This window comes from Macaca thibetana, chromosome X, assembly GCF_024542745.1.
Source record: "Macaca thibetana thibetana isolate TM-01 chromosome X, ASM2454274v1, whole genome shotgun sequence".
Classification (NCBI taxonomy): Eukaryota; Metazoa; Chordata; class Mammalia; order Primates; family Cercopithecidae; genus Macaca; species Macaca thibetana.
The window spans coordinates 150,193,272-150,214,032 of NC_065598.1; the positions used below are offsets into that span (position 1 = coordinate 150,193,272).

A 20,761-nucleotide genomic window follows, 5' to 3' on the forward strand; every position below is an offset into this window, starting at 1 on the left:
GTAAACATAAAAGAGAAAATACATACTTTTCTTACTTTCTTTTAAAGGAAAACTACATAAAACAATATTTTTAAAACTGTGTTGTTGGGCTTATAACATATTAAGATGTAAAATATACTGTATTAATAGCACAAAGAATAGGTGGAGAAAACTTCCCTGTGTTGCTGAATTAAATTATTATTAATCTAAAGTAGGTTATTTCAAGTTGACATACATATTGTAATCCCCAGAGCATTCAATAAAAAAGCTCTAGAAATTACAGTAAAAACATCAAAAAAGGATTTAAATGGTACACAAGAAATTAGCTATATAACATAAAAGAAGGTAATAAAGGAGAAACAGAGGAACGAAGAAGTCAAGAAACAATGAAATAAATGAATAAAGCCAGATGTACATCTGTAAGTATAAATGGGTTAAACAGTCTAATCAAAACATAAACATTGTGAGACGGGATGAAAAACACACTCCAAGGATATGCCAACTACAATAATGGAAAGACACACACACTTTAAATGTGAAGACATAAATAGGTTAAAAGAATAAAAGAATGAAAAAATCATATAAAACAAAGAGCAACCATAAAAGAGCTGGAGTGGTTAGACTGGTATCTAATATCAGACAAAACAGACTTTAAGAAAAAAGTGCTACAGAAAAAGATGGACATTTTATAGTGATGAAAGGGTCTATTCATCAGGAAGATATATAATTATAAACATACACACATGTGACAACAAAACTCTCCCCAACTAATTCTATGAAGCTAGTCTCTGACATCAAACAAAACAAATACATTATAAGAAAAGAAGCCTACAATTCAACTTCCCTTATGAATACAAATGCAAAATTCCTTAACAAGATGTTAGCAAATCAAATTCACCAGTATTTCAAAAAGGATTGTATATCATGACAAAAAGAGATTTATTCCAGGAAGGCAAGTTTCGTTTAACACCCCCAAATTAAGGTAATACCCTATGTTACATTAGTTAATAATGTATCGTGTAGAATAAAGAACAAAAACCACATGATCATTTCTATAGATGCAGATAAACCATCTGACAAAATCTAACACTCATTCATGATCAAACATAAAAACTCAACCAATTAGTAAAACTTCCTCAACCTGATAAAGAACATCTACAAAATATGCACAGCTAACATCACATTTAGTGATGAAGGACTGAATATTTCCCCTAAGACCAGAAAAAAAACAAAGATGTTCACTCCTGTCATTCCTATTCAACACTATACTGGAGATGCTAGCCAGGGGAATTAGGCAAGGAAAAGAAGTAAAAGGTATTCAGGCTGGGGAAAAAAAGCAAAACTGTCCTTGACATAATCCTGAATGAGAAAACCCTAAGGAATATACCCACACACTCACATGCACACGTACACATGGACACGTACATACACAATATTAAAACTAATAATTCTACTCAAAGTCACAGGATACCAAATCAATATGTACAAAGGCAATTTGTATTTCTATACACTTGCAAAAAATCATAAAGTGATATTATAAAAATAATTCACAACAGTACCAAAAAGTAAAATATTTGGGAATAAATTTAACAAAAAAAGTGAAAGATTTTTACACGGAAAACTACAAAACATTGTTGAGGAAAATTAAAGAAGATCTGAATAAATTGAGAGGTATTTCAAGTTCATGGATTGAAAAATCCAATACTGTTAGTTGGCAGTTCACCCCAAATTGATGTATAGATTCAGTGCAATCTCTACCAAAATCAAAGCAGAGGCTGGGCATGATGGTTCATGCCTATAATCCCAGTGTTTTGGGAGGCCAAGGCAGGAGGATGGCTTAAGCCCAGGAGTTTGAGACCAGCCTGGGCAAAATAGGGAGACCACATCTCTACAAAAATATTGTTAAAATAGCGAGGCATAGTGGTGCACACCTGTAGTCCCAGGCACTCAGGAGACTGAGGTGGGAGGATCATTTGAACCTGGGAGGTTGAGGCTGCAATGAGCTGCAATTGTGTCATTGCACTCCAGCCTGAGCAACAGAGCAAGACCCTGTCTAAGAAGGAAGGAAGGAAGGAAGGAAGGAAGGAAGGAAGGAAGGAAGGAAGGAAGGAAGGGGAGGGAGGGAGGGAGGGAGGGAGGGAGGGAAGGAAGGAAGGAAGAAATTGACAAGATGATCCTCATATTTATATGGAAATGGAAAGAAACCAGAATACCCAAAACAATGTTGAAAAAGAAGAACAGAATTTGAGGATTCACCCTTCTCAATTTAAATACATATTACCATGCCACAATAGTCAAGACAGTAGGGACTGGCATAAAAATAGAAATACAAACTAATGGAACACAATTGAGAGTTCAGCTATAAACCCTTATATTTATGGTCGATTGGTTTTCAAAAAAGGTTCCAAGGCAATTCAACAGGAAAAGGTTAGTTTTTCAACAAATGATGATAGTACAACTGGATATCCATATGCAAAAAGATTAATGAAGACCTTCACCTTACACCATATACAAAATAACTCAGAATGAATCAAAGACATAAATGAAAGAGGTAAAACTATAAAACTTTTAGAAATATAGGAAAACCTTCAAGATATTGGGTTAGGCAAAGAATTATTAGATACAACACCAAAAAACACAATTGACAAAAGAAAAAAGATAACTTGGATTTTATCAAAAATAAAGAACTGACAGCCCCTCTGCCACTGCCATTGTAGCAGCTCTGTCCTTGCTGCCCTCAGACTGGGGAAGGAATAAAGAGCCTGAGGGATTTACTTGCACCTCTAACATGCCACAGTTGCCATACAGAATAGAGCCAAGTCTCTCATCTCTGTGAGCCTCCAACCCCCTGGTCTTCACCAAGCAGGGCCCCTGGCTTGGGCCCACAGAACAACTGCCCTACCTGCTGGCTGAACATTCCCATTGTCAGTGGTTTTGTGTTGCTCTGGGGTAGAGCTCCCAGAGGCAAATGAAATGCCCTTTGAGACTGCCACTGCAGTGGTACTGCCCTTGCTGCCCTTGGATTGGGGAAGGAACAAACACCCTGAGTGTTGTACTCATACCTCCATCATGCCACAGCCAACCAAAGGAGAAGAGGCTAGTCTGTCTTCCCTGTGAGCTCCCTTCTCCCTCTCCCCATTCATCACCAGGCAGGGCCCCCTGGCTCAGGCCCACAATGCAGCCACTCCACCCCAGGATGAATGCTCCAAATGATAGTATCTCTGCATTTCTCTGGAGTGGAGACCCAAAAGACAAGTGAAAGGCCCTCTGCAATTGCCACTGCCAAGGTCCCTGCCCCTGCTTCTCCTAAGCTGGGGAGGGAACACAAAGTCTGAGTTCACCCAAAGGCTGCATGTGAAGCCCAAGAGTGTCAAGCCAAGCTCTGCAGCCAGCATTCAAGTGGGAGAGGAGCCCACACCCTCAGAGCACTAAGAGGGAGTACGGCTGCAAACACAAGGAAATAGAGGAGTCACATGGCTGAGCAAGAGCCTAATGGCCATTATACTTAAGTACCATCTACTGGATCACAGCCCAAATTTTGACACCAAAAATACTTAGTTAATATATCCCTCTGTGAAACCAAGGATGAGAATTCAGCTACAAATAAAGACCTGCACAAAGCACCAGCACTCTGATAATGTCCGGAAATGAGATCAACTAACTATACTCAAATTACACCACAGTTAAAGAAACATTAGCCCACACAGAGGAGAAAGAACCAGCACAAGAACGCTGACAACTCACAAAGCCAGAGTGTCTTTTTTCCTCCAAACAACACTAGTTCCCCAGCAAGGATTCTTAACCAGGCTGAAATGGCTAAAATGGCAGATACAGAATTCAGAATGTGGATAGGAATTAAGATCATTTGAGATCCATGAGAAAGTGGAAACTGAATCCAAGGAATTTAAGGATTACAGAAACACAATACAGGAGCTGAAAGATGAAATGGTCATTTTAAGAAAGAACCAAACTCATATGATAGAGCTGAAAAACATACTACTGTCCAAGAAAATTTCCCAAACCTCACTAGAAAGGCCAACATTCAAATTTAGGAAATTCAGAGAACCACTGCAATAACTATACAAGAGGACCATCCCCAAGACACATAGTCATCAGATGCTCCACCAGGCTAACAGCAGACCTTTCAGCAGAAATCTTGCAAGTCAAGAGAGATTGGGGGCCTAGATTCAGCATTCTTAAAGAAAAGAAACTACAACCAAGAATTTCATATCCAGCCAAACTAAGCTTCATAAGTAAAGGAGAAATAAGATCTTTTTTTAGACAAGCAAATGCTAAGGGAAGTCATTACCATCAGACCTGCCTTACAAGAGGTCCTTAAAGGGAGTGCTAAATATGGAAACAAAAGACCATTACTGGCCACCACAAAAAGACACTTAAATACATAGACCACTGACACTATAAAGCAACCACACGATCAAGTGTACATAATAACTAGCTAACAACAAGATGCCAGGATCAAATCTGCACATATCAATATTAATCTTAAGTGTAAATGGCTAAATGCCAAAATTAAAAGGTATCCAAGTGGCGAGTTGGATAAAGAAGCAAGACCCAGTGGTATGCTGTCTTCAAGAGTCCCATCTCACATACAATGACACCCATAGGCTCAAAGTAAATGGATGGAGAAAAACCTACAAAGCAAACAAAGAACAAAAAAAAAAGCAGGGATACTATTTTAATTTCAGACAAAATAGACATTAAACCAACAATGACGAAAAAAGGCAAAGAAGGACATTACAAATGGTAAAGAGTCAACAAGAAGACTTAACTATCCTAAATATATATGCAGCCAACACAGGAGCACCCAGATTCATAAAACCAGTTTTCAGAGACCTATGAAGAAACTTAGATAACTGTAAAATAATAGTGGGAGATTTCAATACCCCACTGACAGTATTAGACAGATCCTCGAGGCAGAAAACTAACAAAGATATTTGGGACCTGAACTCAATATTTGATCAAGTGGAGCTAACAGACATCTACACAACAATCCACCTGAAAACAACAGACTATACATTCTTCACATCTGCAAATAGCACATACTCTATCGACCACACAGTCAGCCATAAGACAATTATCAGCAAATTAAAACCAACAACAACAAAAATCATACCAGCCACATTCTCTGACCACAGCACAATAAAAATAGAAATCTATACCAAGAAGATTGGTCAAAACTGTAAAATTACACGGAAATTAAACAACCTACTCCTGAATGACTTTTGAGTAAACAATGAAATTAAGTCAGATATCAATAAATTCTTGGAAACTAATGACAACAAAGATACAACATACCAGAATCTCTGAGACACAGCTAAAACAGTATCAAGAGGAAAGATTATAACATTCAATGATTTAAAAAAATCAATGAAATCAATGAGACTGGTTTCTTTAAAGAATAAATAAGATGGACTGCTAGCTAGACTAACAAAGAAAAAAAGAGAAGACATAAGTAATCAAAAATGAAAATGATAAAGGGGACATCATCACCAACCCCACAGAAATACCAAAAAAAAAAAAAAAAAATCAGAGGCTATTATGAACACCTTTCTGCACACAAACTAGAAAACCTAGAATAAACTGATAAATTACTGGAACATACAACCTCCTAAGACTGAACCAGGAAGAAATTCAAACCCTGAGCAGACCACTAACAAGTTCCAAAATTGAATCAGTAATGAAAAGCCTACAAACCAGAAAAAAACGCAGTTACAGAAGGATTCATAGCTGAATTCTACCAGACATAAAAGAAGAGCTGGTACCATTCCTATTGAAACTATTCCAAAGAATTGAGGAGGGACTCCTTCCTAACTCCTTCTTTGAGGCCAGTAGCATGCTGATACTAAAACCTGGCAAAGACACCACAACAAAGGAAAACTTCAGGCCAATATCCGTGAAAAATGTAGCATGCCAAAAAGCTAATTCACCAAGATCAAGCAGGGTTTATCCCTGGGATGCAAGGTTGGTTCAATGTTTGCAAATCAATAAATGTTATTAATCACATAAACGAAACTAAAAACAAAAACCACATGTTCATTTCAACAGATGCAGAAAAGGCTTTTGATAAATTTCAGTATCCATTCATATTAAAAACTCTCAACAAACTAGGCACTGAAGGAACATACCTCAAAATAATAAGAGCTATCTATGACAAACCCCCAGCCAACATATACTGAATGAGCAAAACTGGAAGCATTCTCCCTGAGAACTGGAACAAGACAAGGATGCCCACTGTCAACATACTATGGGAAGTCTTGGCCAGAGCAATCAGGCAAAAGAAAGAAATAAAAGGCACTCAAATAGGAAGAAAGGAAGTCAAACTATCTCTGTTTGCAGACAATATGATTTTATGCATAGAAAACCCCATAGTCTCTGACAAAAATCTCCAAGATCATATCAACAACTTCAGCAAAGTTTCAGGCTACAAAATCAATGTGCAAAAATCAGTAGCATTTCTATACATCCATAATGTCCAAGCTGAGAACCAAATAAAGAATGCAATCCCATTCACAATAGCCATAAAAAGAATAAAATACCTGAGAATACAGCTAACCTGGGAGATGAAAGATATCTGCAATGAGAATTACAAAACACTGCTGAAAGAAATCAGAGATGATACAAACAAATGAAAAATAATTCCATGCTCGTGGATAGGAAGAATCAATATTGTTAAAATAGCCATACCGCTCAAAGCATTTTATAGATTCAATGCTATTCTTATCAAACTACCAATGACATTCTTCACATAATTAAAATAATATTATTCTAAAATTCATATGGAACCAAAAAGGAGCCCAAATAGCCAAAGAAATCTTAAGCAAAAATACATACCTGGAAGCATCACATTACTTGACTTCAAACTATACAAGGCTACAGTAACCAAAAGAGCATGGTACTGGTACAACAACAGACATATAGACCAATGGAACAAAATGGAGAGCCCAGAAATAAAGTTGTGTGCCTACAGCCATCTGATCTTTGACACTGACAAAAACAAGTAATGGGGTAAATACTCCCTATTCAACAAATGGTGCTAGGATTGCTGGTTGCTGTGTGTAGAAGATAGAAACCAGACCCCTTCTTTACACCATATACAAAAATCAACCCAAAATGGATTAGACTTAAATGTAACAACTAAAACCATAAAAACCCTTGAAGAAGACCTAGGTAATACCATTCTAGACATGGGCCCTGTCAAATATTTCATGACAAAGACATCAAAAGCAACGGCAACAATAACAAAAATTGATAAATAGCACCTAAACTGAAGGACTTCTGTACAGCAAAAGAAACTATCAATAGAGTAAATAGACAACACATAGAATGGGAGAAAATATTTGCAAACTAGGCATCTGACAAAGTGCTAATATCTAGACTCTATAAGGCACTTAAATTAACAAGCAAAAACCAAACAACCTCATTAAAAAGTGGGCAAAGGATACGAATAGACACTTTTCAAAAGAAGACATACATGTGGTCAATAAGCATATGTAAAAATGCTCAACATCACTAATCAATGAAAACCACAATGAAATACCATCTTACACCAGTCAGGATGACTATTATTAAAAAGTCAAAAATAACAGATGTTGAATGTTGCAAAGAAAAGGGAACACTTATACACTGCTGCTGGGAATGTCAGTTAGTTCAGCCACTGTGGGAAGCAGTTTGACAATTCCTCAAAGAACTTAAGACAGAACTACCATTTGACCCAGCCATCCATTATTGGGTATATACCCAAAGAAATATAAATCATTCTGCCATAAAGACACATGCATGCATATGTTCTTCACAGCACTACTGACAACAGCAACAACATGGAGTCAACCTAAATGCCCATCAATGGTATATGGGATAAAGAAAATTTGGTACATATACACCATGGAATACTAAGCAGCCATAAAAAGAATGAGATCATGTCCTTGGCAGCAACATAGATGGAGTTGGAGGCCATTATTCTAAGCAAAGTAACACAGGAACAGAAAACCAAACACTACATGTTCTCATTTATAAATGGGAGCTAATGTTGAGTACACATGGACACAAACAAGGGGACAACAGACACTGGGGTCTACTTGAGGATGGAGGTTAGGAGGAGGGTGAGGATCAAAAAACTACCTATTGGGTACTATGCTTATTGCCTGTGTGATGAAATAATATGTACGCCATACCCCTGTGACACACAATTTATCTATAGAACCAACTGGCCCTGTACCTCTGAAACTAAAATAAAAGTAAAATAAGTAAAAACCTTTGTTCTTCAACATACGATAGTAAGAAAATGAAAAGACAAACCATACACTTGGAGAAAACATTTTCAAACTACATATCTGATAAAGGACTTGTATATAAGCAACTCTTACATCTCAATAGTAAGGAAACAACCTAATCAGAAATGGGCAATATATGTGAGGAGACATTTCTCCAAAGAACATATACAAATATCTAACAATCAAATAAAAAGATGCTCAATTAGCCATTAGGGAAATGCAAATCTAAATCACAATGAGATACTACTCCACACCCACAAGAATAGCTACACATTTGAAAAAAAAAAAACGGGGAAATAACAAAAGTGGTGATGATGTGAAGAAATACATTGCTAGTAGTTCATATAAATCTAACAACTGTAAAATAGTACAGCCCCTTGGGAAAACAGTTTGGCAGAAAATTAAACATACAGTTATAATATGACCAAGTAATTCCACTCATAGGTGTTTAACCAAGAGAATTGAAAATGAACATCCACCCAAAAACTTGTACACAAATGTTTATAGCAGCTTTATTCACAATAGCCAAAAGATAGAAACAATCCAAGTGTCCATCAACTGATGACTAGATAGACAAAATGTAGTATACTGATGCAATGGAATATCACTCAGCTATAAAAAGGAATGAAGTATTTATATATGCCACAACATTAATAAACTTTGGAGACATTATTTAGATGAAATTTTCAGGATAGGCAAATCCGTAGGCACAGAATGTAGATTACTGGTTGTCTGATGCTGGGAGTGGTAATGAAGACTGACTGCAAATGGTCAAGGAAGATGTCACTGACGTGATGCAAGTGTTCTAAAATTAGATTGTAGTGATGGTTGCACCACCCAATAAATTTATAAAATCACTTTAAATACATGAATTTTAGGGCACGCTAATTATCCTAAACATGTTTTTAAACACATTCAGCATCAAGAAAACAAAAGAGAACATTCATCTCTTTACTTTGCCAATTTATTAGGGATCACACAGAGGTCATTAGGCTGTTTGTTGTTGTTGCTGTGGTGGTGGTGGTGGTGGTGACAGTAAGGGTTGTGGTTTTCTCATGAGAGTCGAAGGTCAAGCAACCATTTGGTCTTTTAAAATAAAAATTTTAAAATCAATTAAAAAAGAATGTTGCTGGCTTGAAATCTGGAGTGGCCATAGGGGCAAAGAGAAGTGGATGGATTTTTTAAATATTCAAGATGTAGAAGTGACAAGATTTTGTAGTGGTTAGATATAGGGAGTGGGGAAAGGTGAGGAGGACTCAGACTGAGTATGCTTAAAGTTGAATTCCTGTTGTCCTCCCGAACTGGCTGTCCTCCCGTGCTGCCAATCTCAGTGAATGGATCAGCATCCTGGCACAGAGTTGACATTCATTGATTGCCTTTGGAGTGAACGAACAGAGTATGATGAATAGAGTAAAAATATGGCTAAACGAGGCAGACATCAGGTCCTGCCAAATAGCCAGTAGAAAACTCACCCTTAAGGTTGGCTCAGTAGATGTCCAGCACAATTTTCTTCTCACTTTTCAAACCATTTGGGGAATCATGAGGTCTTTCTCTCGTCCAGAAGAACGCTCACCTACATATCAGTCACTCCTTCCCTAGAACCTACAGGTATGGAGCAGGCTGAGTTCTTTCAAGGGTTTCTTATCCTGTAAATCTTTACACAGGGCAATGGCAGGTGCATGTACAGCCCATATGAGCATGGGGGATGCTTAGTGTTATAGAAAGGGCACCACAGTGGTGCCCAACTGATGGATCTGCGTTCTGTTTTGCTCCAAGCAGGAAGAGACTCTTCCCAACAAAGAGGTTTATTAATCTAAGGGTCCCCCTCCCACCCCTTGGAGGCAGAAAACACAGCTGTCAGAAATATTGTAAACACCAAGTGATCTGCTTGGCTGGTTTTACTGTTGTTCCCAGGGTTGACAAGCAGAAATACAGAACAAATGGTGGTTCCTGAAACAGACGCCAAAACAAGGAAGTGATCTGTTCCAGTCCAAGCTTCCAAGAAATAAAGAACTAGGTGGGGCACACTAAACAAGCCTCCAGACTCAACCACCGCAGTAAACATTCCGTTCATCACACTGTTTATGAGATAAAGTATAAGATTTTTAAGCCTTATGATAAATAACCATACTTAATGTCTTGGGGTGGTTGTGACAATTATAGTATTTTGCATAATATATGGTCACCATTATCATTATCACCAGTTCCTTGATGAGGAGAAACCAGAAGTTGACACCAAAATGTTGATCCATAATGTTTATAGGCCTTTCTGTTTATAGTTAACTTAATGTAAAATAAAGTGTATGTAATTTTTACTACAGTGTGTCCTGAAAGGGCAAACCAAGCTACAAGCAACACTAAAAGACTACTGCATGGGAGTGGATTATGAAGGTGTTTCTTAAATATGAGAGCTCAAGTTTTTCTTTCAGCGACTGAGTTAAAGCACCCAACTTGTTTATCATGAGACTTTTGCTAGGCAGTGTACTATGTCCACTCAACACACATCATTTTAGGCAATCATCTGGTTAAAATGTTTAATAGTATGGCATTCAGAAACACATTCTTTAGAGTTGACATTCAATTAATGGTTTGAATGTCGTTTCCAGGGCAGTCAGGAGTATTTAAAGGCTTTTCCATTGTTTTCGGAAGAGAAAGAAAACTTCCTAGCCTAACTTACCCAGTGCCTTGCTTCAGAGGGGCAGACAAAGGGTAAAATCTGGGCAGAGAACATTAGTTGATATGAGAACGAAAGAAAGTGCTGCAAGATCTTGTAGACAGCTGAGTTCCACCTTCCACTCTACTGCCGAACAAAGTGAGGCAGGGAGAGGGCAGGGACTCGCTGAAAGCTAAACACCAAGTCAGTGACAGATCCAGGGCTGTAAAGTTCGACCGAGATTGAAACAATGTACACTGGGCGTCAGTCCCAACGCCAGCTTGCTCCAGCTCTTCCAGCTCTTCCTGAGCGCTGGGCCCATCTGGCCTCACGCTGATCTCCGGGCAGACTCTGTAGCGCAACTGGCACAGATCGTGACGACAGCCCTGCGGCAAGGCAGGAGTGGCCTTCTCCTCCGCCAGGGTTAAGGTGAGTACCACCGCCCTTGGGCCCAGCAGCCCGGGTGAGAGCCTCCGCCGCCCACTGCGACAGGCCTGAAAGCCAGCGCCTGGGCAAACCCACCCGCAGCACCCATCGGGACACCCCTTCCCTGACCCACGGGACGGAACCCACCTGTGCTGGAGGTCGTGACTCCTAACTTCGCAGAGTGGGCAGAATTCCAAGCAAGGAGAGCCTCGGGAGGCAGCCTTTCACCCGCCTTTTGCCTTTTCACCCCCAAAACCGTCGACCCGACGCTCCCCTCCCCCAGCCCGCTCGGGCCCAGCGGAGAGCCTCTAGGCCCCGCCCCACTCCTTCCGGCTGTGCGGGGTGGGTGCCTCTGGCGCCCGGGACTTCGCCCGGTGCTAGGGCGTCACTCTCCCATTCTGAAGGATTGGGCGGGGGCAGTCAATCGCCTTTATTAAACAGATTTGAAGCCATAGGTGCTTCTATTTATGGTGGTTTATCAAGGTTTACTAGAACTAAAATTCTACTACCTTTCCACCACTTTCTTGACTTTATGGTCGTCATATACCGCTCGTTACTCCCATCGATTCAGCTGAGCATCTTGAACCCAGGGACCAAGTGCTGGTCCAACCCAGCACTTCTAGTGCTATGTACAGTGAGCACTAGAAGGGAATACCCATTAGGAACGAAAAATGCATATATACTAAAAATGGGAAATTGTGCAGGATTATATTGATTCGAGATTAAAAGTGTTAATCTAATGTCAAAAAAGCAATAAAGGAATTGGTTTGTAGAAGTCAGGATCAACAAAAGAGGAAAAAGCCTCCACACCTTTGCTCTGGAATTCCTTCTGCCATGAATGCTCTTACCCCGCACTTGTTTATTTGGAAAACGGCTACTCGTTATTTTTGACTCAATTTAGATAGTACCTCCTCTGTGAAGCCTTCCCTATCTTTCCTAAATAAGTTTGTATTCTTCTTTTCCCTGGGTCCAGTATGCTCAATGGATCTCCTACAGACCTCATGAGTACCACTTATTCTAGATTATAATTTCTCTTTCTGCATGTCATTGTCCTCTAATGAATAAGTAGCTTCTTGAGAGTAGAAAACTTGTATTTTTCATATTTGTTCTCCAAGCACAGTCTAAAATGTCTATATATTTAATAAATATTTGTTGAAAAATTTCTGGAACCAGGGTGTAAGCAAAAGGACATATCCAGAGTATGAATGTAACATAAAGAGGAAAAATGAAATACAATAAGAATCTAGATTTAGTCTGACTGGTATTCGTTCATGCAATAAACATTAATGAGTGCCTACTGTATGCCAGGCACTGCACTAAGCTCTGGGTGTAAAATGATAAACAAAGTCCAGATATAGTCCATGCCCTTATGCCCTTATGTTTAAAGAACAAATTGGAGTTGGCCAGGCAAATGGGAAAACGAAAAAAGTTTTAGGCAGAAACAACAGCATGATCCAATGTCCTGTAATAGGAAGATCATAACTGTAGCAATTAGAGTGAATGAGCTCACTAAAGGTAAGCTGAAATCAACACAAAGTACTCAGAAAAGGCAAGAGTTTGATAGACAACACCTGTTTGTTTGAGTCAGTAAAAGAAGCAAGTTTCCTTAATAATAGTAACCAACATTTATAAAATGTTCACTATATGCTAAACACTAGGCTAAGTGTTTTATATCAAACACTTAAGGTAGATGATATTATTTCTACTTTAAGGATAAGGCAACCGAGGCACAGATAGGTTAAGCAATTTTCACCAGGATCACATGGCAGTTAAATTTTAGAGCTGAGATTCAAACCTAGGTAATCTGGTTCCAGACTCTAGGGAGCCTGGATATTTTACTTTTAATAAAATATAAATTTTGCTTGTAATAAAATAAAAGTCAGATATTTTACTGTTTCCTCTGTGTGTGTGTGTGTGTGTGTGTGTGTGTGTGTGTGTGTGTGTAGCAGGTCACATGGTGTATGACACAGAGTGGAACTTCTTAATATTTTTGGAATGAATGAATAGCTGAATAAAAGCAATAGGTACAAATGTGCTAGAAAACAAAATAGAAAAAAAACAATAGTATCTGGGTCTTTTTATGTTCCCGCCACACCAGCTATTCCTAGAACACACCAAACTTGTTCTTGTTCTGCTTCCAAAATATAATCTGCTCATGCATTTGTCCCTCACTGTACTGCTAACATTCAGGACCAGAGTTTGGCTTTTTTTTTTTTTTTTTTTTTTTTTTTGGTGAAAGGTCAGCTGGTAAATATTTTAGGCTTTTTGAGTCACATACAGTCTCTGTCTCCAAGTATTAAATTCTGCTTTCATAGAGTGAAAGAAGTCACAGACAATACCTAAATGAATGAATGTAGGTATGTTCCAATAAAAGTTTATTTACAAAAACAGGCAAGAGGCAGGATTTGCCCTGTGGACAGTAATTTTTAGACCCTTGCTCTAGGCCAAATTATCACCATCTCTTGCATAGACTACTGTATTAAATGATGTCTGAGAGTCATCATCTTTGACTAACATCTATACCTTGGTTTTATCAGCATCTCAGTGAAGCTTTAATGATCTCTAATCATATTCATAACCTTGAGTTCTTGAAATGTGGTTAAAACTATGTGTTGATTGTGATTTTGAACTTTGATTTATCAAAGATGGTCTTTAAAAGAACTAACTACTAGTGATCTTTGAAAGAGTTAAAAAAATAAGGAAGATTTATAATGAAAGTAGTGACTTTAGCCAGAAAATAAATATTCTGGACACAGTGCAATGTTGAATTTGGCTGAAACTTTGGTCTATGACAAGAATTCTGCTATGTACCCTATACAGAAACAAATAAATGCTAAAACTTTGCAGAAATCATCTAGACCATACAAAATTTTCCTCACCTACTCATGGACAAAAATTTGGTAAAGCTGAAGGGTATATTAATTTGTGTCTGGGGTTATGAACATTTCTGACTCTGGGGATATGAACATTTCTGACTCTCAACAGAAATGTGATTCAGCATAAACTTAGTAACCTATATAATTAATTTTGCAGTGAAGAAGTATTAGTTATTACTCACTAGTTAAAAGTTATCAAAACCTACCTGAAACTAACAAGCCAAAGAGAGAAATTTATGGGAAGATAATAAGGTGTTTCACAGAACTCAAGAAGGATTGGAACAATCAAAACTTTTAAAAAGGCAAGGTATAGTTAGGTCTCAAGAATTGTCAAAAACAAGGATTCCAATGACATTGACTCTATCATTCTTTTACCCCTATTCTTCCCTGCACATTTATCTGCGCTCTCTCTCTCTCTCTCTCTGTCTCTCTGTCTCTCTCTCTCTCTCTCTCGCCCTCACTCCCTCCCTTGCTTTCCTCCCCACTCCTCTCAAGCTCTTTTTGTTTCCCAAGTCCATGTAACAGTAGATATGGTTACGGACACCTTCCTAGATTTTCCTATTACAGATTCAACCACTGAAGAGAGACACTAAGCCAGATCAGGTCCTCTGAAAAGCAGATGCCGAGATGGAGTTACAAATCTAGAGATCTATCGTAGGTAATGGCTGGCAAGATAAAGAGGAGATTACAGTACAGCTCTATGGAAGTCTCAACCACCCCAACAGAGATTGCTAATTAGAGGAATCCTGCGTTAGACAGAATTCTTGTGCTCAGAGATTGGCTGCAGATGCCTGGGAAGGGAATGACCTTGGATCAAATGATGCAAAAATATCCCAAAAGTGCTCCAGCTGGAGACTGTTAGCTGACTCCACTCCTCATAGTAGGTTTTCCCTTGAAAGATCTGAGAGGCACTTCCTGGTTGCCATAGACCTTTATGGTCCTATCTCCATAAATCTATGAGGGATTTATTGGCCAAGTTTGAGTCTGGTGGCCACCCAAAACCAATCAACTGTAGCTAGGTGAGCAATGTCACATATACCAAAGGATAATTTTCTCAGTTTTCCTGGGGCTGAGGAATTCTCCTGTAATGTGCTAAAACCACAACAGTCCAGGGCAAACTAGGATGGTTAGTTATTTTAGTAGTGCCCATGTTGATAGGGGTGGGAAAGTTAAAACCGTCGCATAATATCCTACTATATAAACAATTGTACTTTACTGCATTTATGGAGGAAATTCTATGTATAGTGGTTTTATTGGATTAGGAGAATTTATAAAGGTCTCAGAAGAATCCCCTTGAAGATGACAAAAGTTTCATACTTTATTTCTTGCATGCTGATTCTCTTGTGCATCTATACATTCTTCCTCCATCTAGAATGCGCTTCTCACAGCAACCTCCCTCCCCTCACCCTTGTCCTCACTGTTAGAAATGCTTCTTGCCCATTTCTCTGGTTTCCACATGGAATTATTTATCTAAATTAAGATTAAACCACATAATAAATGTCAAGCACCTATCATAGGACATGGCATAAAATAGGGGCTTGTATCAGCCAAGGTTCTTAGTTGCATGCAACAAAAGCTGAATCTGACTGATTTAAGCGCGAAAAAAAGTTATGTTGGGAATGACACTAGACCAGCACTCCTGCCGTTAGAAAAATCATAAAACTGCATAAAATGTGCAAGGAAACTGTTTAAAGATATTGAGCAATAGTCAGCACATGATTATGATCCCCAGGAAAAGAGAAACTCACAAATTAAGCCCCAAGACTGCCTCAGCTCTTTGCCTGGTGACTATTTTCTGATCCCAGCATCAAGAGCTAGATTCCAAGCTGAGCTTGCAGTCTCATTGAATGAAGGAGGCAAAGATCAGAGCGCAGGGTAGTGGAAGCAGCTGAAATCTATGGAGCAAGGCATTAGAGAAGATAAGCTGTGCAGATGTTGGGATGAGTAAACATATGTCTTAGGGTTTCCAGCAAAACTTTAAAAAGAGGAGGAGTTATAGAACTTCTTGGTTTCAAGACTTACTATGAAACTACACTTATCAAAACAGTGTGGTACTAGAGTAAGAAATAACAAATAAGTCAATAAAATAGCTCAGAATCCAGTAATAAACCTACATATATTATGGTCATATATTTCTTTGGTTTTAACCTTCTATTTTGAAATAATTATCAATTCACAGGAAGTTTCCAAAAAAATACAGGGAGGACCTCGTGTACCCTTTACACAATTTCCTCCAATGGTAAAATCTTGCCTAACTCTGGTACAGTATCAATCCAGGAAACCGACATTGGTAAAATCCACAGAGCATATTTGAATTTTACCAGTTACACGTGCATATGTGTGTGTGTAGTTCTACAAAATATTATCATATGTGTAACTTTGTATAATGACCATCACAATTAAAATATAGAACATTTCCATTGCCACAAGCTTTCTCATTGTTGCACTTTTATAGCCACACTCACTTCCCTTTCTCCTTCTCAACACCTGGCAACCATTAATATGTTCTCCATCTCTATAACTTTGTCATTTCAAGAATGCTATGTTAATGGAGTTAGGCAATATGTAACCTTTTGGGAGTGGCTTTTTTCTACTCAGCTTAACTCCCTTTAGATCCAGCTAAGTTGTGTGTGTCGATAGTTGATTCTTTTTTATTGTTGAGTGATATTTCATGGTATGTATGTATCAGAGTTTGTTCAACCAATAACCCACTGAAGAACATTTGAGCTGTTTTCAGTATTTTTCTATTGTCAGTGAAGCTTCTATGAGCATTCCTGTACACATGGGTTTTGTGGGAATACCAGTTTTAATTTTTCTGACCTAAATGCCCAGAAATACAATTCCTGGGTTATATGCTAGTTGCATATTTAATACTTTAAGAAACTACAAAACTGTCTTCCAGAGTGGCTGTACCATTTTATATTCCCACTGTCAATGTATGAGAGATCCAGCTTCCATGCAACCTTTCCAGCATTTTGTATTGTATTTTTTATCTTAGCTATTTTTTATGTCAGGTATTCTGACAGGTCTGTGGTGATATCTAATTGTGATTTTAATTTGCCTTTCTCTGATGATGAATGATATTGAACATATTTACATGTGCTTATTTTCTATCTGTATATAATCTTTGGTGAAAGGTTTCTTCATGTCTTTTGCCCATTTTCTACTTGGATTGTTCAGCATTTTTTATGGTTGAGTTTTGAGAACTTTATATATTTAACATACTAATTCTTTGTTAGATATGTGGTTTACAAGTATTTTCTCCCACTCTGTTGCTTGTCTTTTCATCCTCGTAAGACAATATTCTGCAGAGTAAAAGTTTTGAATTTTGATGAATCCAATCTACCAAGTTTTTTATGGATTGTGCTTTAGATGTCAAGTCTTGGAGGAGTTCTCTCCTCTTCCATTTTTTAGAATAGTTTCAGGAGAATTGGTATTAGTTCTTCTGGTAGAATTTGTCAGTGAATTCATCCAGTCCTGTGCTTTTCTTCATTGGGAAGAAATGGAAAACATGAACAGACCAATAATGAGTAGCAAGATTGAGTCAGTAATAAAGTCTCCAAAGATTCCGAAGATTTTTATCATGTTTTTAAAAAAGTTTTATAGTTTTGTGGTTTACATTTAAGTCTATTATCCATTTTCAGTGACTTTTTTTTGGTAAAGTATGAAATTTAGGTTGAAGTTACAGAAATACACTATATATCTATTTACCTATCTATATAATCTATATTTACATCTATCATCTATTTATCTATCAATCATCTATTTATCTATCTATCTATCATCTATACATCTATTTGTGGCTACAGCAACACTACAAAATCCCTTTTAAAAGGGATCAGTTTGCCTCTGGCAAGAGATTTCATAATGTAGTATTTTTACTGATTAGTTTCATATGTTATTTAGCAGGCCTGATAACAGTATATAATATCAAATACATTTTAATGAAGTAGACAATTTAAATTGTGCATTGACAGTAATTTAATAGTCAAGGATAATGAACTTAATAGACTAAGCAGAGTATTTCTTCCTTTTTGTTTTGTTCATTCAACAAATGTTTATTAAACACCTATTATATGCCTATTCTGAGAATAGAACAGGGAATAACAGATAGAAATGGCTACTGGCAAGAAAGTTACATTCTAGTACAAAAGTAAATTTCTTCTCTTAATACAATGTGATGCAATGCAAAAATGAAACACAGAGTAGTTGAGTCAATTTATTTAAGTCCCTAAACTATAAAAGGAAACAGGAAAATAAAAGGAGCTATTCACTTTATTCCACATTTCACAGCTTTGAGGCATCTTTTTAAAACATTTTTTTGATCAAATTTTTTTTAAATTTTAATTGACAAATAATTGTGTATATTTACGAAGTACAATGTGATGCTTTTACTTATGTATGCATTGTAGAAAGATTCAATCAAGCTAATTAAAATGGAAAATTCTAAACCTGTACTAGAGAGAATGATATGATCCCCCATATACCTATCATTCAGCTTCAACTATTCAATTCATGGCAAATATCCAGATTATTTTGAAGCAAGCCCCTCATCTGTAAATGTTTAGTTAGTATGTACCTATAAAAGATAAAAACTGTTTTATTCAACATAACCACGTGCAATTATTACAACAATTTTCCCCTGATATCAAATATCTAGATATCAGTATCCCAATTGGGCATTATGTTTTTTAACTTAGTTTGAATAGATATTTCCTCTCCTTCCTTACTTTTTTTTCTTGTTATTTATTTGTCGAAGGTTTTTTTTTGTTTCCCACAGTCAGTTTTGCCTGTGAGAATGTTTTTAAACAACTTTGTTGAGATATAATTCACTTTCAGTAAATCCAGTATATCCACAGAGTTGTGTATCCACCATCACAATCAAGTTTAGAACATTTTCATTACCCCAAAAACAAACACTGCATCCCTTAGCCATGACACCCCAACATCACCCCCTACCACTGGCAACCACTAATTCATTTTCTATTATTCCAGACATTTTATATAAATCAAATAATACAATGTGGTCCTTTGTAACTGTATTATTTCACTGAGCATAATGTTTTCAAGGTCAATTCATGTTTCACTTCATTTCTTTTCATGGCTGAAGAGTATTTCATCATATGGATAAACCACATTTTGTTTATCTTTTTATTGGTTGATATACATTTGTGTTGTTTCTACTTTTGGCTTTTGTGAGTAATTCTATTATGAACATTCATATACAAGATATTTTGTGTAAATACATTCTCATTTTTCTGGAATGGAATTGCTGGATTATATGGTAATTCTATGTTTAACCAATTGAGGAACTGCCAGACTATTTTCCACAATGGCTACACAATTTTACATTCTTACTGGCAATGTATGAGGTCTCCAATTTATCCATATCCTCTCCAAGTCTCATTTTAGTTGATTTCCTTATTATTATTTACTATCCTAGAGGAGGTGAAGTGGTATCACATTATGGTTTGGATTTTTATTTCTCTAGGGACTAATGATGTTGAGCATCTTTTTATTTGCTTATTGTCCGTTTGTATATGTTATTTGGAGGAATACCTATGCAAATCCTTAGCCCATTTTTAAATTGGCTTATTCTTCATTTTATTGTTGAGTTGTAAGAGCACTTTACATACTCTAGATACAAGATTTTGTCAAATATATGATTTGCAGAATATTTTACCATCTGTGAGTAGTCTTTTCACTGTCCTGATGGTGTCTTTTGAAGCATAGTAGTTTTTAATTTTGATGTTGTTGAGTTTATCTATTTTCGCCTTTTGTTTCTTGTGCTTTTGATGTTATATCTAAGAAACTACTGCCTAAGCTATAGTCATAAGGAGTTACATCTGTGTTTCTTCTATGAGTTTTATATTTTAGCTCTTACATTTTTATATTTGATATGTTTTTAGTTAATTTTTGTATATGATGAGATGTAAATTCATTCTTTCATATTGTCGGCATGTTTTCAGTGTCCTGTTTTTTAGCCAAAAATTACCACGTAAGTAAGTGTCCCCTCAGTTCAATTATCTCAACTCAATATGACCTGAGAAAGCATTAGAATTTGATAGGGAGCAAAGGTTTCAAATCATTCTACCCCAAAGCTCCTTCATCTGAAGCCAGAGCTGGTATATCTTTCTTTTGTTAAATTGACAGATAAAATTATATGTATTTATTGTGTATAGTATGATGTTTTGAAAGATATATACATTGTGGAATGGTAAAATCTACATAATTAACAAAAGTGCATTATCACACATAGTTATATTTGTAGTGAGAATGCAACATCCACTCTATTAGCAATTTTTCAAGAATACAACATATTGTTATTAACTGTAGTCACCATACTGTACAATAGAACTTATTCCTCCTATTTAACTGTAATTTTCTATTCTTTAAACAACATCTCTCCACCTGCTCCCTGTAACCAACCACCCTGCCCTCTAGGTAACCATCATTCTGTTCTACTTTTACGAGATTAACTTGTGGATTTCACATGCATGAGATCATGCAGGATTTGTCTTTCTGTGCCTGGCTTA

The 20,761-nt window shown here is 37.1% G+C and overlaps 3 protein-coding genes across 5 annotated transcripts in view; 1 reads left to right on the forward strand and 2 right to left on the reverse strand.

Annotated features, from left to right (window-relative positions):
* Positions 1 to 11,669, reverse strand: part of TMLHE (trimethyllysine hydroxylase, epsilon) — a 105,361-nt gene extending 93,692 nt beyond the window's left edge. For 2 of the 3 annotated variants that reach the window (XM_050775476.1, XM_050775478.1), the window contains exon 1: positions 11,497 to 11,669. The gene's annotated coding sequence lies outside the window, so the exon portion shown is untranslated. Of the gene's footprint in view, positions 1 to 9,742; positions 9,873 to 11,496 lie in introns of all 3 variants that reach the window. The other variant, XM_050775477.1, reaches the window with a different exon arrangement.
* Positions 1 to 20,761, reverse strand: part of CMC4 (C-X9-C motif containing 4) — a 540,756-nt gene that overhangs the window by 444,444 nt on the left and 75,551 nt on the right. The gene's annotated exons all lie outside the window — the stretch shown is intronic.
* SPRY3 (sprouty RTK signaling antagonist 3) overlaps positions 10,955 to 20,761 on the forward strand; it is a 166,035-nt gene continuing 156,228 nt past the window's right edge. Inside the window, exon 1 of the mRNA XM_050775488.1 lies at positions 10,955 to 11,352. The gene's annotated coding sequence lies outside the window, so the exon portion shown is untranslated. The remainder of the gene's footprint in view (positions 11,353 to 20,761) is intronic.